We start from the raw sequence: 17509 nt of genomic DNA on the forward strand, positions 1-17509 counted from the left end.
TATGTAATGTATTTAATCACTTTTAAAGACTTAAATACATAAAACAATATAAGTATATTCACAAAAGATAGCTATATTTGAATTCTCATTCCATTTTTCACAAGATTTTCTATACGTATATCTAGAGTATATGTACTCGTATCATACCTAGCTTCTATACGTATTTACTATTGGTATATACACATCAAATCACCACCAACCAGCCCTTGTTCATGCCTTATGTATAAGGTAACTCTCTTGTTCATGCCTTATGTATAAGGTAACTACTTTTGATGTTTAGTATGACTAATTACATAAAAATACAACATGAAATTTTGTCCATGTTTTTCCATTAATCATGTTTTTATGGCCTTAAATACATCTTCCATTTTCAAATTTTATTACCTCATTTCTTTAACCAAAAATGCACTCTTAAGAAACTCCATAACCATTCAGCTAGTATCCATGAAGATCTAGCCATAAAAACATCACTTAAACACCATAAGAAAAACCTTACAAAAACACTTCAAGAATCCTTTCAAGAACACAAGTTTACTTCCAATCTTTCATCCAACTCCATCACTCTTTTGGTTCTAGATTTTTACTTCTCTTTTACAGTAATCTTGTCCAAGTAACTTGAGGTAGTAACTTTGTTCATAACCTTATTCGATTCATATATATATATATAGCTATCTTATTTTATGGTATAAAATTTTAACAACAAGAACATAGTTTGAATGTTTTCAAACTTGTTTGCAAACTAAATAGATCCTTCTAACTTAACTTTTAAAATACTTCAAGACATGTAATATATCATAAATATATGCTAATTTAACAAGGTATAACTTGGTTTTTCAAAGAACACCTTAAAACTGTTTTTACAACGTCGGAGTGCAACCGGGGGCGGTTTTGGGTTGGATAATTAAAAACCATCTTAAACTTTGAATTGGAGGTTTATTTTCTGGAAAAATGATTTTTACTATGAATATGATAACACATAAAAATTTCATGATTTAACTCAAAGTATAAGTATTTTTAGAAAAATAATCATTTAAGGTTGTTTACATGATGGAAAATGATTAACTTCATAAGTTTCACTAAAGTTTGACCTATGACCTGTGATTTCGAATACAAACTAAGGTATTTACAGTTCATAGTCTTAAAGAGGGACTCGATCCAAGGAAGTGGCAAGTTGAATCAACGAAAACGGAGTTGTAACGAAGAAACTATGACCAAAACGAGATCGGATATCTAAGACTAGTTTAGCTACGAAAATAATTGGAGAAAATTAAATAAATCACATCTTTTTAAAATAACATGATATTTTATATATATGTACTCATAATTTAATTTTATATGGTTCAGGATCACCCGTAAACAATACGAGAAGATTAATCAAAAGATCCCATGATTGTACGCAACACGTCATTTGACAACACCGGTACTTTATGTACGCAACACATCATTTGACAACACCGGTACCGTGGGTCAAGATTAATCTCGACCAATACATATACGATGGGGGTTTTTATTTATTTCATTGGGAGTTTATTAAACACCTAAAAATGAACCATTAAAATTGAATTACTAACATCGGACTGCTAACTACGGACTAAGAAATTATTAAAAGTATTAAAAGTATAATAAGTATATATATGTGACGATTGTTTTAAAAAGAAAAGGTATTGATATATTATATATGGATAGGTTCGTGATATCAATCGGAGACCAAGTCGAAATTACATATCTTCAAGACAAAAGTGAGTATATAGTCTCACTTTTAAACTCTAAGTATTTCGGGATGAGAATACATGTATTTTATGTTTTACGTTATGGACACAAGTAACTGAAAAATATATTCTATGTTGAGTTGTACCACTGGCATACTTCCCTGTAGCTTGGTAACTATTATTTACAGCGGTATTATAAACGCGAATCCTGTTGATAGATCTATCGGGCCTGACAACCCCAACCGGACTGGACGACCAGTATTCAACGGTTGCACAGTACTTCGTTTCGTGACTACACTTGGTACGGTGTAGTAAGATTTCATAATAAAGGGAATATGCGACGTGATTAAATGTTAAGTATGGTTACCAAGTGCTCAACCACTTAGAATATTTTTATTAAAATGTTTATATATGAAATCTTGTGGTCTATATATATATTGCTGCCGGCATTAAACCTATATCTCACCAACTTTATGTTGACGTTTTAAGCATGTTCATTCTCAGGTGATAATTAGAAGCTTCCGCTGCAACATGTTGAATTTAAACAAGATCTTGAGTATGCATATTTGTGTCAAAAATAAAACTGCATATCGGAGGATTTGTAATGTAAAATATGCTAGAAATCGTATTGTTATCATCACATGTAAAGTTTGTAAGTCTAAGATTATCGCTAAACGATAATCATCTTTTTATTGTCTAAAGATTGTATTAAAATAAGAGTTATGGTTTGTAATGTAAAATAAATGCAGTTGTTCTTTTAAAAATGTTGCATATAGAGGTCAATACCTCGCAATGAAATCATACGTTATCTAACTCGTTCTTATGGTTAAGGACGGGTTATGACAACACTACATGTATATACATTTTAACTGAGTCGTTAAGTCATCGTTAGTCGTTACATGTAAGTGTTGTTTTGAAACCTTTAGGTTAACGATCTTGTTAAATGTTGTTAACCCAATGTTTATTATATCAAATGAGATTTTAAATTATTATATTATCATGATATTATCATGTATGAATATCTCTTAATATGATATATATACATTAAATGTCTTTACAACGATAATCGTTACATATATGTCTCGTTTAAAAATCATTAAGTTAGTAGTCTTGTTTTTACATATGTAGTTCATTGTTAATATACTTAATGATATGTTTACTTATCATAGTATCATGTTAACTATATATATATCCATATATATGTCATCATATAGTTTTTACAAGTTTTAACGTTCGTGAATCACCGGTCAACTTGGGTGGTCAATTGTCTATATGAAACATATTTCAATTAATCAAGTCTTAACAAGTTTGGTTGCTTAACATGTTGGAAACATTTAATCATGTAAATATCAATATCAATTAATATATATAAACATGGAAAAGTTCGGGTCACTACACCGTTCTTATTGATTAAAAACGTTCCATATTAATTGATTTCGTTGCGAGGTTTTGACCTCTATATGAGACGTTTTTCAAAGACTGCATTCATTTTAAAACAAACCATAACCTTTATTTCATCAATAAAGGTTTTAAAAGCTTTACGTAGATTATCAAATAATGATAATCTAAAATATCCTGTTTACACACGACCATTACATAATGGTTTACAATACAAATATGTTACAACAAAATAAGTTTCTTGAATGCAGTTTTTACACAATATCATACAAGCATGGACTCCAAATCTCGTCCTTATTTAAGTATGCGACAGCGGAAGCTCTTAATAATCACCTGAGAATAAGCATGCTTAAAACGTCAACAAAAATGTTGGTGAGTTATAGGTTTAACCTATATATATCAAATCATAATAATAGACCACAAGATTTCATATTTCAATACACATCCCATACATAGAAATAAAAATCATTCATATGGTGAACACCTGGTAACCGACATTAACAAGATGCATATATAAGAATATCCCCATCATTCCGGGATGGGGCTTGTTAGGCCCAATAGATCTATCTTTAGGTTTCGCGTCAATTAGGGTGTCTGTTCCCTAATTCTTAGATTACCAGACTTAATAAAAAGGGGCATATTCGATTTCGATAATTCAACCATAGAATGTAGTTTCACGTACTTGTGTCTATTTTGTAAATCATATATAAAACCTGCATGTATTCTCATCCCAAAAATATTAGATTTTAAAAGTGGGACTATCACTCACTTTCACAGATTTTTACTTCGTCGGGAAGTAAGACTTGGCCACTGGTTGATTCACGAACCTATAACAATATATACATATATATCAAAGTATGTTCAAAATATATTTACAACACTTTTAATATATTTTGATGTTTTAAGTTTATTAAGTCAGCTGTCCTCGTTAGTAACCTACAACTAGTTGTCCACAGTTAGATGTACAGAAATAAATCGATAAATATTATCTTGAATCAATCCACGACCCAGTGTATACGTATCTCAGTATTGATCACAACTCAAACTATATATATTTTGGAATCAACCTCAACCCTGTATAGCTAACTCCAACATTCACATATAAAGTGTCTATGGTTGTTCCGAAATATATATAGATGTGTCGACATGATAGGTCGAAACATTGTATACGTGTTTATGGTATCTCAAGATTACATAATATACAATACAAGTTGATTAAGTTATGGTTGGAATAGATTTGTTACCAATTTTCACGTAGCTAAAATGAGAAAAATTATCCAATCTTGTTTTACCCATAACTTCTTCATTTTAAATCCGTTTTGAGTGAATCAAATTGCTATGGTTTCATATTGAACTCTATTTTATGAATCTAAATAGAAAAAGTATAGGTTTATAGTCGGAAAAATAAGTTACAAGTCGTTTTTGTAAAGGTAGTCATTTCAGTCGAAAGAACGACGTCTAGATGACCATTTTAGAAAACATACTTCCACTTTGAGTTTAACCATAATTTTTGGATATAGTTTCATGTTCATAATAAAAATCATTTTCTCAGAATAACAACTTTTAAATCAAAGTTTATCATAGATTTTAATTAACTAACCCAAAACAGCCCGCGGTGTTACTACGACGGCGTAAATCCGGTTTTACGATGTTTTTCGTGTTTCCAGGTTTTAAATCATTAAGTTAGCATATCATATAGATATAGAACATGTTATATATATATATATATATATATATATATATATATATATATATATATATATATATATATATATATATATGATTTTAAAAGTCAAGTTAGAAGGATTAACTTTTGTTTGCGAACAAGTTTAGAATTAACTAAACTATGTTCTAGTGATTACAAGTTTAAACCTTCGAATAAGATAGCTTTATATGTATGAATCGAATGATGTTATGAACATCATTACTACCTTAAGTTCCTTGGATAAACCTACTGGAAAAGATAAAAATGAATCTAGCTTCAATGGATCCTTGGATGGCTCGAAGTTCTTGAAGCAGAATCATGACACGAAAACAAGTTCAAGTAAGATCATCACTTGAAATAAGATTGTTATAGTTATAGAAATTGAACCAAAGTTTGAATATGATTATTACCTTGTATTAGAATGATAACCTACTGTAAGAAACAAAGATTTCTTGAGGTTGGATGATCACCTTACAAGATTGGAAGTGAGCTAGCAAACTTGAAAGTATTCTTGATTTTATGAAACTAGAACTTTTGGAATTTATGAAGAACACTTAGAACTTGAAGATAGAACTTGAGAGAGATCAATTAGATGAATAAAATTGAAGAATGAAAGTGTTTGTAGGTGTTTTTGGTCGTTGGTGTATGGATTAGATATAAAGGATATGTAATTTTGTTTTCATGTAAATAAGTCATGAATGATTACTCATATTTTTGTAATTTTATGAGATATTTCATGCTAGTTGCCAAATGATGGTTCCCACATGTGTTAGGTGACTCACATGGGCTGCTAAGAGCTGATCATTGGAGTGTATATACCAATAGTACATATATCTAAAAGCTGTGTATTGTACGAGTACGAATACGGGTGCATACGAGTAGAATTGTTGATGAAACTGAACGAGGATGTAATTGTAAGCATTTTTGTTAAGTAGAAGTATTTTGATAAGTGTCTTGAAGTCTTTCAAAAGTGTATGAATACATATTAAAATACTACATGTATATACATTTTAACTGAGTCGTTAAGTCATCATTAGTCGTTACATGTAAATGTTGTTTTGAAACCTTTAGGTTAACGATCTTGTTAAATGTTGTTAACCCAATGTTTATAATATCAAAAGAGATTTTAAATTATTATATTATCATGATATTATGATGTACGAATATCTCTTAGTATGATATATATACATTAAATGTCGTTACAACGATAATCGTTACATATATGTCTCGTTTCAAAATCATTAAGTTAGTAGTCTTGTTTTTACATATGTAGTTCATTGTTAATATACTTAATGATATGTTTACTTATCATAATATCATGTTAACTATATATATAACCATATATATTTCATCATATAGTTTTTACAAGTTTTAACGTTCGTGAATCACCGGTCAACTTGGGTGGTCAATTGTCTATATGAAACCTATTTCAATTAATCAAGTCTTAACAAGTTTGATTGCTTAACATGTTGGAAACATTTAATCATGTAAATATCAATCTCAATTAATATATATAAACATGGAAAAGTTCGGGTCACTACAGTACCTACCCGTTAAATAAATTTCGTCCCGAAATTTTAAGCTGTTGAAGGTGTTGACGAATCTTCTGGAAATAGATGCGGGTATTTCTTCTTCATCTGATCTTCACGCTCCCAGGTGAACTCGGGTCCTCTACGAGCATTCCATCGAACCTTAACAATTGGTATCTTGTTTTGCTTAAGTCTTTTAACCTTACGATCCATTATTTCGGCGGGTTCTTCGATGAATTGAAGTTTTTCGTTGATTTGGATTTCATCTAACGGAATAGTGAGATCTTCTTTAGCAAAACATTTCTTCAAATTCGAGACGTGGAAAGTGTTATGTACAGCCGCGAGTTGTTGAGGTAACTCAAGTCGGTAAGCTACTGGTCCGACACGATCAATAATCTTGAATGGTCCAATATACCTTGGATTTAATTTCCCTCGTTTACCAAATCGAACAACGCCTTTCCAAGGTGCAACTTTAAGCATGACCATATCTCCAATTTCAATTTCAAATTCTATATCTTTTCTTTTAATGTCAGCGTAGCTCTTTTGTCGACTTTGGGCGGTTTTCAACCGTTGTTGAATTTGGATGATCTTCTCGGTAGTTTCTTGTATAATCTCCGGACCCGTAATCTGTCTATCCCCCACTTCACTCCAACAAATCGGAGACCTGCACTTTCTACCATAAAGTGCTTCAAACGGCGCCATCTCAATGCTTGAATGGTAGCTGTTGTTGTAGGAAAATTCTGCTAACGGTAGATGTCGATCCCAACTGTTTCCGAAATCAATAAAACATGCTCGTAGCATGTCTTCAAGCGTTTGTATCGTCCTTTCGCTCTGCCCATCAGTTTGTGGATGATAGGCAGTACTCATGTCTAGACGAGTTCCTAATACTTGTTGTAATGTCTGCCAGAATCTTGAAATAAATCTACCATCCCTATCAGAGATAATAGAGATTGGTATTCCATGTCTGGAGACGACTTCCTTCAAATACAGTCTAACTTCTCCATCTTGTCATCTTCTCTTATTGGCAGGAAGTGTGCTGATTTGGTGAGACGATCAACTATTACCCAAATAGTATTAAAACCACTTGCAGTCCTTGGAAATTTAGTGATGAAATCCATGGTAATGTTTTCCCATTTCCATTCCGGGATTTCAGGTTGTTGAAGTAGACCTGATGGTTTCTGATGCTCAGCTTTGACCTTAGAACACGTCAAACATTCTCCTACATGTTTAGCAACATCGGCTTTCATACCTGGCCACCAAAAATGTTTCTTGAGATCCTTGTACATCTTCCCCGTTCCAGGATGTATTGAGTATCTGGATTTATGAGCTTCTCTAAGTACCATTTCTCTCATATCTCCAAATTTTGGTACCCAAATTCTTTCAGCCCTATACCGGGTTCCGTCTTCCCGAATATTAAGATGCTTCTCCGATCCTTTGGGTATTTCATCCTTTAAATTTCCCTCTTTTAAAACTCCTTGTTGCGCCTCCTTTATTTGAGTAGTAAGGTTATTATGAATCATTATATTCATAGATTTTACTCGAATGGGTTCTCTGTCCTTCCTGCTCAAGGCATCGGCTACCACATTTGCCTTCCCCGGGTGGTAACGAATCTCAAAGTCGTAATCATTCAATAATTCAATCCACCTACGCTGCCTCATATTCAGTTGTTTCTGATTAAATATGTGTTGAAGACTTTTGTGGTCGGTATATATAATACTTTTGACCCCATATAAGTAGTGCCTCCAAGTTTTTAATGCAAAAACAACCGCGCCTAATTCCAAATCATGCGTCGTATAATTTTGTTCGTGAATCTTCAATTGTCTAGATGCATAAGCAATCACCTTCATTCGTTGCATTAATACACAACCAAGACCTTACTTTGATGCGTCACAATAAATCACAAAATCATCATTCCCTTCAGGCAATGACAATATAGGTGCCGTAGTTAGCTTTTTCTTCAATAACTGAAACGCTTTCTCTTGTTCATCATTCCATTCAAATTTCTTCCCTTTATGCGTTAATGCAGTCAAGGGTTTTGCTATTCTGGAAAAGTCTTGGATGAACCTTCTGTAGTAACCAGCTAGTCCTAAAAACTGGCGTATGTGTTTCGGAGGTTTCGGGGTTTCCCACTTTTCAACAGTTTCTATCTTTGCCGGATCCACCTTAATACCTTCTTTGTTCACTATGTGACCGAGGAATTGTACTTCTTCCAACCAAAATGCACACTTTGAAAACTTAGCGTACAATTCTTCCTTCCTCAATACTTCTAACACCTTTCTCAAATGTTCACCTTGTTCTTGGTCATTCTTTGAGTAAATAAGTATGTCATCAACGAAAACAATGACAAACTTGTCAAGGTATGGTCCACACACTCGGTTTATAAGGTCCATGAACACAGCTGGTGCATTAGTTAAACCAAACGGCATGACCATAAACTCGTAATGACCGTAACGTGTTCTGAAAGCAGTCTTTGGAATATCATCTTCTTTCACCCGCATTTGATGATACCCGGAACGTAAGTCAATCTTTGAATAAACAGACGAGCCTTGTAGTTGATCAAATAAGTCGTCGATTCTCGGTAGTGGATAGCGATTCTTGATGGTAAGTTTGTTCAACTCTCGGTAGTCGATACACAACCTGAATGTACCATCTTTCTTCTTGACAAACAAAACAGGATCTCCCCACGGTGATGTGCTTGGTCGAATGAAACCACGCTCTAAAAGTTCTTGTAATTGGCTTTGCAGTTCTTTCATCTCGCTGGGTGCGAGTCTGTAAGGAGCACGTGCTATTGGTGTAGCTCCTGGTACAAGATCTATTTGAAATTCAACGGATCGATGTGGGGGTAATCCCGGTAATTCTTTCGGAAATACATCGGGAAATTCTTTTGCAATGGGAACATCATTGATGCTCTTTTCTTCAGTTTGTACTTTCTCGACGTGTGCTAGAACAGCATAGCAACCTTTTCTTATTAGTTTTTGTGCCTTCAAATAACTAATAAGATGTAGCTTCGTGTTGCCCTTTTCTCCGTACACCATTAAGGGTTTTCCTTTTTCTCGTATAATGCGAATTGCATTTTTGTAACAAACGATCTCTGCTTTCGTTTCTTTCAACCAGTCCATACCGATTATCACATCAAAACTCCCTAACTCTATTGGTATCAAATCAATCTTAAATGTTTCGCTAACCAGTTTAATTTCTCGATTCCGACATATATTATCTGCTGAAATTAATTTACCATTTGCTAATTCGAGTAAAAATTTACTATCCAAAGGCGTCAATGGACAACTTAATTTAGCACAAAAATCTCTACTCATATAGCTTCTATCCGCACCCGAATCAAATAAAACGTAAGCAGATTTATTGTCAATAAGAAACGTACCCGTAACAAGCTCTGGGTCTTCCTGTGCCTCTGCCGCATTAATATTGAAAACTCTTCCGCGGCCTTGTCCATTCGTGTTCTCCTGGTTCGGGCAATTTCTAATAATGTGGCCCGGTTTTCCACATTTATAACAAACTACATTGGCATAACTTGCTCCGACACTACTTGCTCCGCCATTACTCGTTCCGACACCATTTGTTCCTTTCGACCTATTAACCCCTGGTCCGTAGACCTCACACTTCGCCGCGCTATGACCATTTCTTTTACACTTGTTGCAAAATTTGGTGCAGAACCTCGAGTGATACTTTTCACACCTTTGGCATAGCTGCTTCTGATTGTTGTTGTTGTTGTTGCGGTTATTATTGTTGTTGGGATGATTGTTGTAGTTGCTATTGTTGTTGTTGTTGTTGTTGTTGTTGTTGTTGTTATTGTTGGGCCGTTTGTTGTAGTTGCGATTGATGTTGCGATTGTTGGGATAATTGTTGCGATTATTGTTGTAATTGCTGTTGTTGTTGTATTGGTGATTCTTATCACCGTTTTCCTCCCACTTTCTTTTGACTTGCTTCACATTGGCCTCTTCAGCAGTCTGTTCTTTAATTCTTTCTTCAATCTGGTTCACTAGTTTGTGAGCCATTCTACATGCCTGTTGTATGGAGGCGGGCTCGTGTGAACGTATATCTTCTTGGATTCTTTCCGGTAATCCTTTCACAAACGCGTCGATCTTCTCTTCCTCATCTTCAAATGCTCCCGGACACAATAGGCACAATTCTGTGAATCGTCTTTCGTACGTGGTAATATCAAATCCTTGGGTTCGTAACCCTCTAAGTTCTGTCTTGAGTTTATTGACCTCGGTTCTGGGACGGTACTTCTCGTTCATCAAGTGTTTGAATGCTGACCACGGTAGTGCGTACGCATCATCTTGTCCTACTTGCTCTAGATAGGTATTCCACCATGTTAACGCAGAACCTGTGAAGGTATGCGTAGCGTACTTCACTTTGTCCTCTTCAGTACACTTACTTATGGCAAACACCGATTCGACCTTCTCGGTCCACCGTTTCAATCCGATCGGTCCTTCGGTTCCATCAAATTCCAAAGGTTTACAGGCAGTGAATTCTTTGTAGGTGCATCCTACATGATTTCCTGTACTGCTAGATCCAAGGTTATTGTTGGTATGTAGCGCAGCCTGTACTGCGGCTATGTTTGAAGCTAGAAAAGTACGGAATTCCTCTTCATTCATATTCACGGTGTGTCGAGTAGTCGGTGCCATTTCCTTCAAAATAGTCAAATGGAACAAGTTAATCATACAGAATATTAAGAGTAGTTAATAGTATTTCGTAGCATAATATGAACTCATTTATAAAAGCTTTTTCTTCATATTAGCGTTTTATAAGTTTAAATTCGGGTAGTACCTACCCGTTAAGTTCATACTTAGTAGCTAATATACAATTCAACTACTACAATTCTATATGAAAAACTGATTATAATAATATTACGCGTTCAAACTTTTACACAATATTTTACAAACTTACAATACCGCTTATTTTACATATAGCATGAAATATAGCACACAATAAATTTGATACAAGATGGTTGTGAAGATAATTCTAGCTAGTACACAAGTCGTTCAGCAAAGGCAATAAAGACACGTAATTCATACGACCAGAAACAAGTCATGCATTCTGGTTTTACTAGGACTACTTCCCATCCTTGGTCATGTGGAACATAACCGTTATGGCCGTTGATAAGACAGCGTGTTGTAACGTCGTCAAAGGGACGAGGGTTACGTAATGTCCAACAGTCCCGTAACAATCTAAAAACCTCATTTCTTACCCCAATTACCGACTCCGTCACTTGTGGGAACGTTTTGTTTAATAGTTGTAGCCCGATGTTCTTGTTCTCACTTTGGTGAGAAGCGAACATTACTAATCCGTAAGCATAACATGCTTCTTTATGTTGCATGTTAGCCGCTTTTTCTAAATCACGAAGTCCAATATTCGGATATATTGAGTCAAAATAATTTCTTAACCGGTTGCGTAAAATAGCATTTGGGTTCCCCGCAATATATGCGTCAAAGTAAACACATCGTAACTTATGGATTTCCCAATGTGATATCCCCCATCTTTCGAACGAAAGCCTTTTATAAATCAAGGCATTCTTGGAACGTTCTTCGAATGTCTTACAAACTGATCTCGCCTTAAATAGTTGTGCCGAAGAATTCTGACCGACTCTAGACAGGATTTCATCAATCATGTCTCCGGGTAGGTCTCTTAAAATATTGGGTTGTCTATCCATTTTGTGTTTTTATACTGTAAAATAGACAAGAGTTAGATTCATAAAAAAAAATACTTATTAATACAAGCAATTTTTACATATATCATAAAGCATAAGCACACTATATTACATATATTACACCACACGAATACAACTATCTTATTCCGACTCGCTTGTTTCTTCTTCTTCTTCGGTTTTGGTTCGTTTTGCCAAGTTTCTAGGGATATATGATGTTCCCCTAATACGAGCCGTCGTTATCCACATTGGTTTAGAAAAACCTGGTGGTTTAGAGGTTCCCGGGTCATTGTTACAACTTAAGGACTTCGGGGGTTGACGATACATATAAAGTTCATCGGGGTTGGAATTAGATTTCTCTATTTTTATGCCCTTTCCCTTATTATTTTCTTTTGCCTTTTTAAATTCAGTTGGGGTAATTTCTATAACATCATCGGAATTCTCGTCGGAATCTGATTCATCGGAGAATTGGTAATCCTCCCAATATTTTGCTTCCTTGGCGGAAACACCATTGACCATAATTAACCTTGGTCGGTTGGTTGAGGATTTTTTTTTACTTAACCGTTTTATTATTTCCCCCACCGGTTCTATTTCTTCATCCGGTTCCGATTCTTCTTCCGGTTCCGATTCTTCTTCTGGTTCCGACTCTTCTTCCGGTTCCTCTTCGGGAACTTGTGTCAGTCCACGAATCATTCCAATTTACATTTGACTCTTCATTATTATTAGGTGAGTCAATGGGACTTGTTCTAGAGGTAGACATCTATCACATAATATCAAACGCGTTAAGAGATTAATATATCACATAATATTCACATGTTAAAAATATATAGTTTCCAACAAAATTTGTTAAGCAATCATTTTTCAAGTAAACACGGTCGAAGTCCAGACTCACTAATGCATCCTAACAAACTCGATAAGACACACTAATGCAAAATTCTGGTTCTCTAAGACCAACGCTCGGATACCAACTGAAATGTCCCGTTCTTATTGATTAAAAACGTTCCATATTAATTGATTTCGTTGCAAGGTTTTGACCTCTATATGAGACGTTTTTCAAAGACTGCATTCATTTTAAAACAAACCATAACCTTTATTTCATCAATAAAGGTTTTAAAAGCTTTACGTAGATTATCAAATAATGATAATCTACAATATCCTGTTTACACACGACCATTACATAATGGTTTACAATACAAATATGTTACAACAAAATAAGTTTCTTGAATGCAGTTTTTACACAATATCATACAAGCATGGACTCCAAATCTCGTCCTTATTTAAGTATACGACAGCGGAAGCTCTTAATAATCACCTGAGAATAAACATGCTTAAAACGTCAACAAAAATGTTGGTGAGTTATAGGTTTAACCTATATATATCAAATCATAATAATAGACCACAAGATTTCATATTTCAATACACATCCCATACATAGAAATAAAAATCATTCATCTGGTGAACACCTGGTAACCGACATTAACAAGATGCATATATAAAAATATCCCCATCATTCCGGGACACCCTTCGGATATGATATAAATTTCGAAGTACTAAAGCATCCGGTACTTTGGATGGGGCTTGTTAGGCCCAATAGATCTATCTTTAGGTTTCGCGTCAATTAGGGTGTCTGTTCCCTAATTCTTAGATTACCAGACTTAATAAAAAGGGGCATATTCGATTTCGATAATTCAACCATAGAATGTAGTTTCACGTACTTGTGTCTATTTTGTAAATCATTTATAAAACCTGCATGTATTCTCATCCCAAAAATATTAGATTTTAAAAGTGGGACTATAACTCACTTTCACAGATTTTTACTTCGTCGGGAAGTAAGACTTGGCCACTGGTTGATTCACGAACCTATAACAATATATACATATATATCAAAGTATGTTCAAAATATATTTACAACACTTTTAATATATTTTGATGTTTTAAGTTTATTAAGTCAGCTGTCCTCGTTAGTAACCTACAACTAGTTGTCCACAGTTAGATGTACAGAAATAAATCGATAAATATTATCTTGAATCAATCCACGACCCAGTGTATACGTATCTCAGTATTGATCACAACTCAAACTATATATATTTTGGAATCAACCTAAACCCTGTATAGCTAACTCCAACATTCACATATAAAGTGTCTATGGTAGTTCCGAAATATATATAGATGTGTCGACATGATAGGTCGAAACATTGTATACGTGTCTATGGTATCTCAAGATTACATAATATACAATACAAGTTGATTAAGTTATGGTTGGAATAGATTTGTTACCAATTTTCACGTAGCTAAAATGAGAAAAATTATCCAATCTTGTTTTACCCAATGAGAAAAAACCGGATTAACTTCTTCATTTTAAATCCGTTTTGAGTGAATCAAATTGCTATGGTTTCATATTGAACTCTATTTTATGAATCTAAACAGAAAAAGTATAGGTTTATAGTCGGAAAAATAAGTTACAAGTCGTTTTTGTAAAGGTAGTCATTTCAGTCGAAAGAACGACGTCTAGATGACCATTTTAGAAAACATATTTCCACTTTGAGTTTAACCATAATTTTTGGATATAGTTTCATGTTCATAATAAAAATCATTTTCTCAGAATAACAACTTTTAAATCAAAGTTTATCATAGATTTTAATTAACTAACCCAAAACAGCCCGCGGTGTTACTACGACGGCGTAAATCCGGTTTTACGGTGTTTTTCGTGTTTCCAGGTTTTAAATCATTAAGTTAGCATATCATATAGATATAGAACATGTGTTTAGTTGATTTTAAAAGTCAAGTTAGAAGGATTAACTTTTGTTTGCGAACAAGTTTAGAATTAACTAAACTATGTTCTAGTGATTACAAGTTTAAACCTTCGAATAAGATAGCTTTATATGTATGAATCAAATGATGTTATGAACATCATTACTACCTTAAGTTCCTTGGATAAACCTACTGGAAAAGAGAAAAATGAATCTAGCTTCAATGGATCCTTGGATGGCTCGAAGTTCTTGAAGAAGAATCATGACACGAAAACAAGTTCAAGTAAGATCATCACTTGAAATAAGATTGTTATAGTTATAGAAATTGAACCAAAGTTTGAATATGATTATTACCTTGTATAAGAATGATAACCTACTGTAAGAAACAAAGATTTCTTGAGGTTGGATGATCACCTTACAAGATTGGAAGTGAGCTAGCAAACTTGAAAGTATTCTTGATTTTATGAAACTAGAACTTTTGGAATTTATGAAGAACACTTAGAACTTGAAGATAGAACTTGAGAGAGATCAATTAGATGAATAAAATTGAAGAATGAAAGTGTTTGTAGGTGTTTTTGGTCGTTGGTGTATGGATTAGATATAAAGGATATGTAATTTTGTTTTCATGTAAATAAGTCATGAATGATTACTCATATTTTTGTAATTTTATGAGATATTTCAAGCTAGTTGCCAAATGATGGTTCCCACATGTGTTAGGTGACTCACATGGACTGCTAAGAGATTATCATTGGAGTGTATATACCAATAGTACATATATCTAAAAGCTGTGTATTGTACGAGTACGAATACGGGTGCATACGAGTAGAATTGTTGATGAAACTGAATGAGGATGTAATTGTAAGCATTTTTGTTAAGTAGAAGTATTTTGATAAGTGTCTTGAAGTCTTTCAAAAGTGTATGAATACATATTAAAATACTACATGTATATACATTTTAACTGAGTCGTTAAGTCATCGTTAGTCGTTACATGTAAATGTTGTTTTGAAACCTTTAGGTTAACGATCTTGTTAAATGTTGTTAACCCAATGTTTATAATATCAAAAGAGATTTTAAATTATTATATTATCATGATATTATGATGTACGAATATCTCTTAATATGATATATATACATTAAATGTCGTTACAACGATATCGTTACATATATGTCTCGTTTCAAAATCATTAAGTTAGTAGTCTTGTTTTTACATATGTAGTTCATTGTTAATATACTTAATGATATGTTTACTTATCATAATATCATGTTAACTATATATATAACCATATATATTTCATCATATAGTTTTTACAAGTTCTAACGTTCGTGAATCACCGGTCAACTTGGGTGGTCAATTGTCTATATGAAACCTATTTCAATTAATCAAGTCTTAACAAGTTTGATTGCTTAACATGTTGGAAACATTTAATCATGTAAATATCAATCTCAATTAATATATATAAACATGGAAAAGTTCGGGTCACTACTGAAATGTCCCGTTCTTATTGATTAAAAACGTTCCATATTAATTGATTTCGTTGCGAGGTTTTGACCTCTATATGAGACGTTTTTCAAAGACTGCATTCATTTTTAAAACAAACCATAACCTTTATATCATAAATAAAGGTTTAAAAAGCTTTACGTAGATTATCAAATAATGATAATCTAAAATATCCTGTTTACACACGACCATTACATAATGGTTAACAATACAAATATGTTACATCGAAATCAGTTTCTTGAATGCAGTTTTTACACAATATCATACAAACATGGACTCCAAATCTTGTCCTTATTTTAGTATGCAACAGCGGAAGCTCTTAGTATTCACCTGAGAATAAACATGCTTTAAACGTCAACAAAAATGTTGGTGAGTTATAGGTTTAACCTATATATATCAAATCGTAACAATAGACCACAAGATTTCATATTTCAATACACATCCCATACATAGAGATAAAAATCATTCATATGGTGAACACCTGGTAACCGACATTAACAAGATGCATATATAAGAATATCCCCATCATTCCGGGACACCCTTCGGATATGATATAAATTTCGAAGTACTAAAGCATCCGGTACTTTGGATGGGGTTTGTTAGGCCCAATAGATCTATCTTTAGGATTCGCGTCAATTAGGGTGTCTGTTCCCTAATTCTTAGATTACCAGACTTAATAAAAAGGGGCATATTCGATTTTGATAATTCAACCATAGAATGTAGTTTCACGTACTTGTGTCTATTTTGTAAATCATTTATAAAACCTGCATGTATTCTCATCCCAAAAATATTAGATTTTAAAAGTGGGACTATAACTCACTTTCACAGATTTTTACTTCGTCGGGAAGTAAGACTTAGCCACTGGTTGATTCACGAACCTATAACAATATATACATATATATCAAAGTATATTCAAAATATATTTACAACACTTTTAATATATTTTGATGTTTTAAGTTTATTAAGTCAGCTGTCCTCGTTAGTAACCTACAACTAGTTGTCCACAGTTAGATGTACAGAACTAAATCGATAAATATTATCTTGAATCAATCCACGACCCAGTGTATACGTATCTCAGTATTGATCACAACTCAAACTATATATATTTTGGAATCAACCTCAACCCTGTATAGCTAACTCCAACATTCACATATAGAGTGTCTATGGTTGTTCCGAAATATATATAGATGTGTCGACATGATAGGTCGAAACATTGTATACGTGTCTATGGTATCTCAAGATTACATAATATACA

Source organism: Rutidosis leptorrhynchoides, chromosome 7 (assembly GCF_046630445.1).
Source record: "Rutidosis leptorrhynchoides isolate AG116_Rl617_1_P2 chromosome 7, CSIRO_AGI_Rlap_v1, whole genome shotgun sequence".
Classification (NCBI taxonomy): domain Eukaryota; kingdom Viridiplantae; phylum Streptophyta; class Magnoliopsida; order Asterales; family Asteraceae; genus Rutidosis; species Rutidosis leptorrhynchoides.